This window comes from Carlito syrichta, unplaced genomic scaffold (genome assembly GCF_000164805.1).
Source record: "Carlito syrichta isolate Samal-C Ts95f unplaced genomic scaffold, Tarsius_syrichta-2.0.1 Scaffold309192, whole genome shotgun sequence".
Taxonomy (NCBI): domain Eukaryota; kingdom Metazoa; phylum Chordata; class Mammalia; order Primates; family Tarsiidae; genus Carlito; species Carlito syrichta.
The window spans coordinates 433198-442316 of NW_007253288.1; positions in this window are offsets into that span (position 1 = coordinate 433198).

Below are 9119 nucleotides of genomic sequence, written 5' to 3' on the forward strand. Positions count from 1 at the left end.
AAATTTTTGTACATGTTGTAGAGATGAGATCTCATTATGTTGCCCAAGCTGGTCTCAAACTCTGGACTCAAGTGATTCTCCCGCCTCGACCTCCCAAAATGCTGTGATTACAGGAGTGAACCACTGCACCCAGCCAACAATCACATTTAAGGGAACTTTTAAATTGATGTTTTGATCTCACTTATAAATTTAGTTTATGAAACTCATTCAAATATTTTTAAGTCATGTTTGTGTATACAATATATTTTCTCTTATGTCAATTGTCAAATAACTTCATATAACTCTAACAAATTAAAATTTAAAATATGAAAATCTTATTCTCCCAAGTATTCCAATACTGATTGCAATTTTAGAGTGTCTTTTAACTTAAAATTAGAAAACTAAGTCAATTTCTTAATTACATATTTTAAATTGATATCAAAAGGATGATCAATCATTACTTTAATGGGCCAATTTCCCTTAAATATTGCAAATACTTAAAATACCAAATGTGTACAAATTAACAAAAATATTATGAATTTGATTCTTAAACATTTCTACATATATTTCTAACTCTTCACAGGATTAAAAAATGCTTAACCTCTAAAGAAACAATTATGTCATTTTAAACAGTCTTGCGGAGTTTGAGGGGTTCCATCTCAGCTGGATCAGTTTGTTAACACTCTCAGATCCCTGTCTCCATCATACCATCAGGCCGAGGCCTGTTTCTGAGTTGGCTCATCTCATAGCCTATTTCCCACAGATTCAGGCGACTCCTAACCTAGTGCTTTTCTCTCCCGCTTCACCTCTTGGTAGGTTTCAGCTAACGTATTTGCCAATCCACTCTAGTCTGATTTTTTTTTCCTATTCATCCTATTAACACCACAGCTCTTACAGATATGTCAATGCCATCCCATGGAATTCCTCATTGAGTTTTATCTAACTCTGTTTTGTTTTCACAGTTTCAAGTTCCTCCTACCGTTGGATCGAAGGTAGGGAAAGGAGAGGGAGTAGGTAAAGAGCAATCAACCTCTGGGTGGCCTTCTCCATGGCACCCTCCTCTCCATAAGGGCCAGGGACCCAAGCAGAGAATGCACTATGGTCCCAGCACTTTTTGTCTATGGTAAGATAATCAGTTACCTCTCATCTGCCTGACATCAGGATTCGGATTCCCAAGGGTCAGTTCACCCAGCCAAGGGGCTGCTCAGGTCAGTGAGTGATTTTGCTCACACTCTCATATTCTCTCTGTCTGTGTGTCTGCCTGTCTGTCTGTCTGCCTGCCTCTGCCTCCCCACCCCACCTCCTCCCTTATACAACTAATCCTCTGTGGCTCCAAACACAGGCTCAAAATCATTGCCCTCAACCTTCAGGAGGTCAAGCACTTCCAAATTGAAATCCCTAAGCAGATGATACTAATTCTATCATATCCTTCAGCTGTTAGCAATGGAGCTGCCTAACCTATTTCCATTTGGTCTTCTTTTACAGCATTCGTACTTGAATATCAAATAGGTTTTTGATAGGTAGACAAGCCGAATGTCTAGTTTAAAAGACAATTTGGAAATGGGAGAGTATTTTTATATAGATAAAATAGCCGTGGCTAGTCTCCCTCTTCTGCCAGAGGCCATTATGGTGAGGAGCACTGGACACGGAGGGGGAGGATGTGGGGATATGTCTCAACTTCTACTACATACTCTGCATCTCGGGCCTAACCTCCGTGAACATCAGTGCCGTCACCTATGACATAACTGACACGGACATGGAGCAATTCCCAAGGTCACGTCCCAAATTAGACTTAAAAGCCCATGAAACACTCGAAGTCTTTTCTTCAGTGGCTTCTAGGATTTGACATACTCCTGGTTTTTCTCCTGTCTCACTCCCTGGTCCACTTCAGCCTCTTTGCTGGTTCCTCTGTTCTCCCCAACCTCTAAATATCAGGCTCAATCCTTGGACTTCTGCTTTTCGTCTCTCCTTGCTCCCTAGGTGATCTCATCCAGTCTCATGACTTTTAACGTCACCTATAGGCTGATGACTCCCACATTCGTTTCTCCAGTCCAGAACTCTCCTCTGAACTCCAGTCTCCTGTTTCTACCTATCTACTTACCATCTCAACTCAGGTGACAAATAGGCACCTCAGACTGTGCATCCTAAACCTGCTCTCCTGCAGTCTTTCCTACTCTAGTAAATGGCAATTCCATCCTTCTGGTTGACTGGATCCAAAACAGTGGAGTCATTCACGACTCATCTTTCCACACTTCCCATCCATCCATTCCATCAGCAAATCTGTCTTCTTAAACTATAAATTAGGCCAGGCTCGGTAGCTCAGTTGTAATCCCAGCACTTTGGGAGGCTGAGGTGAGTGGATTGCCTGAGCCCACCAGTTCCGGCAACTTGGCAAGACCTCCTCTCTACAATAAATCAAAAATTAGTTGGGCGTGGTAGTGCACGCCTGTAGTTCCGGCTACTTAGAAGGCTGAGGTGGAAGGATCGCTGGAGTCCAGTAGGTCGAAGCTGAAGTGTGCCACTGCACTCCAGCATAGGCGAAAGAGCGAGACTCCAAATCAAAAAACAAACAAAAAACAAAAACTGTAAATTAAATCATGTTACTCCTCTCCTCAAAAGTCTCCAATTTCTACCCATCACATTCAGGGACATTGCTGTCATATATCATTTACAATAAAATGGGGATCATTGTAATAGTACCCACTTCATAGGATTGTTGTGAGAATTTTAAAAAACCAGTATATGAAAAGCACTTAGAGCTAATATTCATGGAGCGTTTACTCTGAATCAAGCACTACTCTACATAGTTTACATATATTAACTCATTTCCATAAGAATTCAGAGGTATGTACTATTATTCTTCCCATTTTACAGTTGAGGAAACTGAATTATGAAGAGATTAAATAATCTCTCCAAAGTCACACAGCCAGGGAGTGGCGGGACTTGCTTTCCTCTCCAGATACTTGTTTTCCAAAGCCTGTGCTTTCACTACATGGCCTTATCAGTAAGCCTTCTCCTGTGACAGGCTCTCTTTTTCTTTTTTCTTTTTTTCTTTTTTTTTTTGAGCCAGAGTCTCACTCTATCATCCAGGCTGGAGGGCAGTGGCAGTGGCATGATCACGGCTCACCGCAGCCACAACTTTCTGGGCTCAGGTGGTCCTTCTGCCTCAGCTTCCCAAGTTGCTGGGACTACAATGTACACCACCACACATGGTTAATTTTTTTATTTTTGTAGAGACGAAGTCTCGCTATGTTGCCCAGGCTGGTCTCAAACTCCTGGGCTCAAGCCATCCTCTCACCTCGGCCTCCCAAAGTAATGGGATTACAAGCGTGAGCCGCCATACCTGGTCTATGATAGGCTCTCATTGCTAAATAACACCCCCATCATTCAGAGGGACCATTAATTTACTTAACTGATTCCTCACTAAGTCCTCTAATCATTCCAGCAGCTCTAAGTTAATAAATTCATTCATACAACAAATGTTGTTGAGCAACAGTGTACTAGGAATTGGAGACACAGTAGTGAACAACCAAGAAATGGGCAGGCCCAAAGGTCTGTTCTCATGGAGCTTACATTCTTCTAGAAGTACTCTTTATAATGGAAGTGTCAGCAGAAGCCCTGCCTGCCTATTGACTGATTGTTTTTCTCTCCTGAGGCCATTAGACTCAAGCTTCATTCATTTGACACATCTTGTGGGCAAGGCACTTAGCTAACTTCTGTGGGAGGAACAAAAATGACTCAGACGTGGACCTTGCTCTGGGGAGGCTGTACATTGACATGTGCCTGGGTATCTCTGGCCGCAGTACTTGTCCAACGTGTTTCTGGAGCTGTCCGGTACCCTTTTATTTGCATACCTCTCAATTATCTTCCCTAAGCGAGAAGAACATTCCTGTGGTTTTGTTTTTCTCTTCCCACAGAACCTACAAGGGTGCTTTGAATACAGTGGTTTCACAGTTTATATTCTTTATAGAGTACCAAGTTCTAGAAAGATTCCTTAAAAAAACTATTTGCCATACATTTTACTCCTTATTCTTCTGCCCTTTAATGCCATAGGTAGCCCACCAGCAGAAAGAAGTAGAGAACTAAGATTATATTAGCCACTTTTTGTAATTATTAATGTTTTCATTGTCCTCTCCCTGATTAGTTCTAATCATTTTAACCATCTAGCTATTTGGATGGAAGAACCCTGATAATCTGCTGAAAGTGCCCTTCAAAGCACAAAAGGCCGACTGTTACATACACACATACTCACACACATACATATACTTAAAGCTTTTCAATGATCTCTCATTATTCTCGGGGAAAACAGCCAAATCCCCAGCAGGGTCTCCAGTGTTCAACGCCCTGAGTGGCCTGGCTGTGCCTACCTCTCCAGTCTTTCCCCACAGGGTCCCTTGAGTCATCTTGTTTTCTCTGTACTTCCAGTCACAGGACCTGTTAATGGTTTTCCAAAGAAGCTCGTTCTCTTCTGCTACAGGGCTTTTGCACGTGTGGTTCCCCCATCCTAGAAAGCATGTTTTCTCTATCCTTCAGACAGCGACTCAATCATTACTTCCTTAGGTAAACCTTCACTGGCCTTAGGCCTCAGACTGCACCCAGCATCATACCATCTCATAGCATCTCCTTCCGGCCCCTATACACTTGTTCATTAATCTTGGTTGTAATTTTACTTGTGTAGGTAAAAATATGTCATTAATGTATCTCTCTTCTACTAAATCCCGTGCTTCATGAGTACAAGGACAATTTCTAGTTTTTCTAGAAATTGTGTATCCAGAGCTGAACACAATGCTCAAAACGAAAATAAATAGTGCGTAGTCACTCAACAGACATACAATGAGCACCTTCTGCGTAACCAGCCCTGTTCTATGTGTTGGGAGCACAACAGTAAGAAGCCAAAGTCTCTGCCTTCCTGGAGTTTATATTCTAGTTTTAGAGAAGAGACAATAAATATATAAGATGACTTAGAGGAGGATACAGGTTATTATGGAGAAAACACGTAAGGGAATAGGATGTGACCACTGGGGACAGGGTTGGGTTGCGTTTCAGATAATGGTCAGGAACGGCCTTTATTCAGAGGTGGCATCCAAGCAGAGTCCTGAGTACTGTGAAGAAGGGACTGGATTTTCATTGCAAGAACTGGGACATTCCCAGGCAAACCAAGAGAGTCAATCGCCTCAGCACAGAATGCTACAAGGGGGGCTGGCTGCCTGCCTTCCTCCACTTACCCAGAAAATGGTCCTCCCACACTTTCTAAATCTCTTTTCCAGAAATACTCCTTTTTGAGACATTAACACAGCTGAAGACCCAATAACAGCTTTATAGTGATGAGGAGTCTTCCTAGGGATCCACACCCACTCAGCTTCGGGATTCCCAGACACAACCAGGCCTTCTCCTGTGACCCACAGGCTCTTGGAGGCCCATATTTAGATTTCCATTTGGATGGAATCCACCCACCAGAAAAAGCTCATTTCCTCCCTTCCTCTGGCTCACACTCCCATCCTGGAAACTTCCCTCGCAATATCCCTTGGCAGACTCCTCTTCTGCACTCCCTTCTGGCTGGCTGAGCTTCCAAAGAGTTCCACTCAATAATACACCACCTGTAATAAATCTCAGTGTAGCAGATCCTGCCCAGTGGTCCTCCTGCTCTTTTGGGCACACTCTGGAGCAGATCTCACCTAAACAACGGCTGCCCCTTTGGTGCAGGCGCTCACACCAATTCCCCAATCGAATTGCTCTAAACTATGTCTTTACTAAAAGGTTTAGGAAACAGTTCACTGGCTAACCTTATTTTTTGTTTCATCTCTAGTCAAATTTTAAGCCAATGTTCAAAGCTTCCCTGCTTCTCTTAGCCCCTTTTCCACCTCTTCTCCATAGCCTTCTTGCCTTGTCCCTTTACGACTGATCTGTCCTAGGACTCCAGGGCCAAAACTACAAGGTTCCAGCCCCAACTCTTCCCTCACCAACTATATGAGCAACGTTAGTACCTACCTCATTGGTACTAAGAGGACGAAAAGAATTAAAGTACACGAAGCACCTAGGACAGTCACCAGTACACAGTAGGCCCGCACATGAATTTTTTTTTCTTTTTTTTTTGAGTTGGAGTCTCACTCTGTCACCCAGACTGGAGTGCAGTGGCCGCTCCCAGCCACCGCAGCCTCGACCTGCTGGACTCCAACGATCCTTCCACCTCAGCCTTCCAAGTAGCTGGAACTACAGAGAGTGCGCTACCAAGCCCAGCTAACTTTTTTGGTTTATTGTAGAGATGATGTCTCGCCAAGTTGCCCAGGCAGATCTCAAACCGGCGGGCTCAGGCAATCCACTCACCTTGGTCTCCCAAAGTGCTGGCATTACAGGTTGAGCCACTGAGCCCAGCACATGAATTTATTAAATGAATGAAATGCTAGCTCTTACGATTATCCATGACATCTGAGAACCCTTTGTGCCCTGATGGTAAGTAAGCTGCTTCTTATGATTTTGCGGAGACATTATCCTTTTGTCCAAATGCCCCACTCCTGAGTATCCTACAACCAGTATCTGTACTTAAAAGGGCACATGCAGAAGATAGGGAACATTGCAATTATTCAGGGGTTTTTTTGCCCCAGAATAGTTTATGAGATTAAATAGAAGTAGAATACTAAGAAAAATAGACGGATGAGCGGGGTCGGGGAGAGTTTAAGACTTGTTTGGAAGAGAAGGTCAAAAGGATCAAAAGAGAGGAGGCTTCATGAGTGCACTGGGCTCTGGAGAGGGAGAGAAGAGCAAAGCAGAGGGAACGGAGAAACGGAAAGTGTGTGGAGAGGAGAGGTACAAAGACAAGACACACCCACATGGATGGCGCTAAGATATCTCTCAAACCAACACACCCCACTCCCCAGCTTTGCCCCAGTCGAGACCAGACTGCTTCCTATGGGCATCTTGGTCAAGAGAAAAGAGCCTGGGTTTTCAAACTGGACTCAATCAAGTTCCAGTCGTACCATTTACTTTACAATGGACTTAGTCGACTAAGTCCATTGACCTTTCAGAACCTTGTTTCTCCTCTGTGAAAACAAAACAGAAACAGAACTCTCAGAAGGTAGTTGTGAGAATTAAACAAGGCAATGTGTGTGATCTCCCAGGAAAGTGTCTAGCTCCTTGAAGGTTCTCAGGTCGTTTAGCTTCTTAGCCACTTTTCTCAACCCACGTGAAATCCACTTCCTCTTGCACATTTTCATATCTAGTTTTTACATGTAATTTGATTACATTCAATAAAATCAATGAAGATTTTATAAAATGCCAAGCACTAAACTTCAGGGACACAACCAGATCAAGTTTCCTTGCTCCCTTCCCCACAAAATGAGTAACCTATAGGGAAGACCAGGGATCATATATGGGTAATGAGCACTCCAATAAGGGAAATATTGGAGCTGTCAGAATACAGATTGCTCTCACATTACATAACCAATGCATATATGAGATCTTCGTCACTTACCTAGGTGTCAAGACACAGGAATCAAGCATGTCCACAGTAAGATTCCACACATCTCTGTGGTGCAGATTTTTATGTTGGTGGGAGTTTCCAAAGCTGACACAAAACTGAAAACTACATAAGCAGTCATCTTTACAAAAAATCCCTTAAATGACCCATAAAATACAGTACATATGGTTTTACTATTCAACTATGTATTATATACAACTGTGTGTATATAAATATGTAATAATCTACACTAAAGGATATTTAATGAAGAATAAATATGCTAAATATAAGTTTATAAATTTTAATACACAGAAGAGACCACAAGTTGAATTAGAAAAAAAGAGTTGTAAAATCAGTGTAAAAACTTCATGCAAAAAAAAATGTAAAAACTTCATTGGAAATGCATGTTTATTTCCGATGAATAAATTCTAAAGGGCCAGGATACAGCTGCTATGCAAAACACTTTGGCACTCTTCAGCCACCCTGGGCTTTTCTTTAAAAGTGTAAATAAAGGCAATAGCTTCAGGAAATCATCCTTTGGTTTTCTTAGTCTTAGACTTCTGTAGGATTCTATCAACCTTACAGAGTAACAGGATGAAAATTAGCCCCCCAAAACCTTATTAGCCTTTTGTCTTTGGACAAGTTACAGAATCATAAAATCTCAAGGCTGAAAGGGAATTTAAAGATCACTAGTCCAACCTCTCATCAGCTGTTTTATCCCTCTCAAGGGATCCAACAGCCTCTACTTAGACAATACCAGTGTCTGGAAACCACCCATTCCACCTCAGAACACCTCCAGCAACAAGTAATTTAAACACACAATTACTTCAAAAATGTAATACATCAAAATGATGTGTTGCATGAGGATCTTCCTGGAGGTGTTTCACTTTTAAAGTATTATGAAGAATGTACTCTGCAATATTCTTGGTATATAAAAGGGTCACACAAATTGAGAAGAAAATCTCTAAGATCTCAATAGATGACTCAAAAATATAAATAATCACATTTGTATTAAAAAGTTTAGTCTGGCTCATTTAATAGACAAAAAATGATCTCACATTTTAATCCACTAAGTTGTTATATGCAATATTACCAAAGGAACAATGAAATACACTTTTAAACTGGTGGTAGAACTGTGGATTGCTACAAATTTTATGTATATCATTTTGGCAATACTCATTTGTCAAAGAGTAAGACCAGAAGTGTTTTTTTGTTTTTTAAATCAAAGCTAAGTCTACTAATTTACCAGGCAAGGGAACATGCTCCCAAAGAGAAATTTGCAGTATACTTTATTCCCAAGGGGGAGAAGTCAGGGGTTGTTTTTCAAGTGCTGGAGAGGAGGAGTGCCTGGTGTTTATTCTAATTAAGCATTGAAAACTAGCATTCTAGGAAGGCAGTTGTTTTAAACAAGTCCCACTGTCATCGGTCAGAAAAGAATCTTCAGTCGGGTCCTGTCAGTGGTCCCTTAAAGTTCATGGTCGTTTATTAGCTTCAGTAATTTAAAACCAGTTAAGATGAAACACACTTTTTAGTTTTGATATTCCCTACGCAATTTTTGCTGTGAGAGAAAATCATTCCTTCCTTCACTCATTCAACAATGCACATTAAGAACAAACACCAAAGCCGGGCTCCGTGGCTCAGCCTGTAATCCCACGCCTTTGGGAGGCTGAGGTGAGTGGATTGCCTG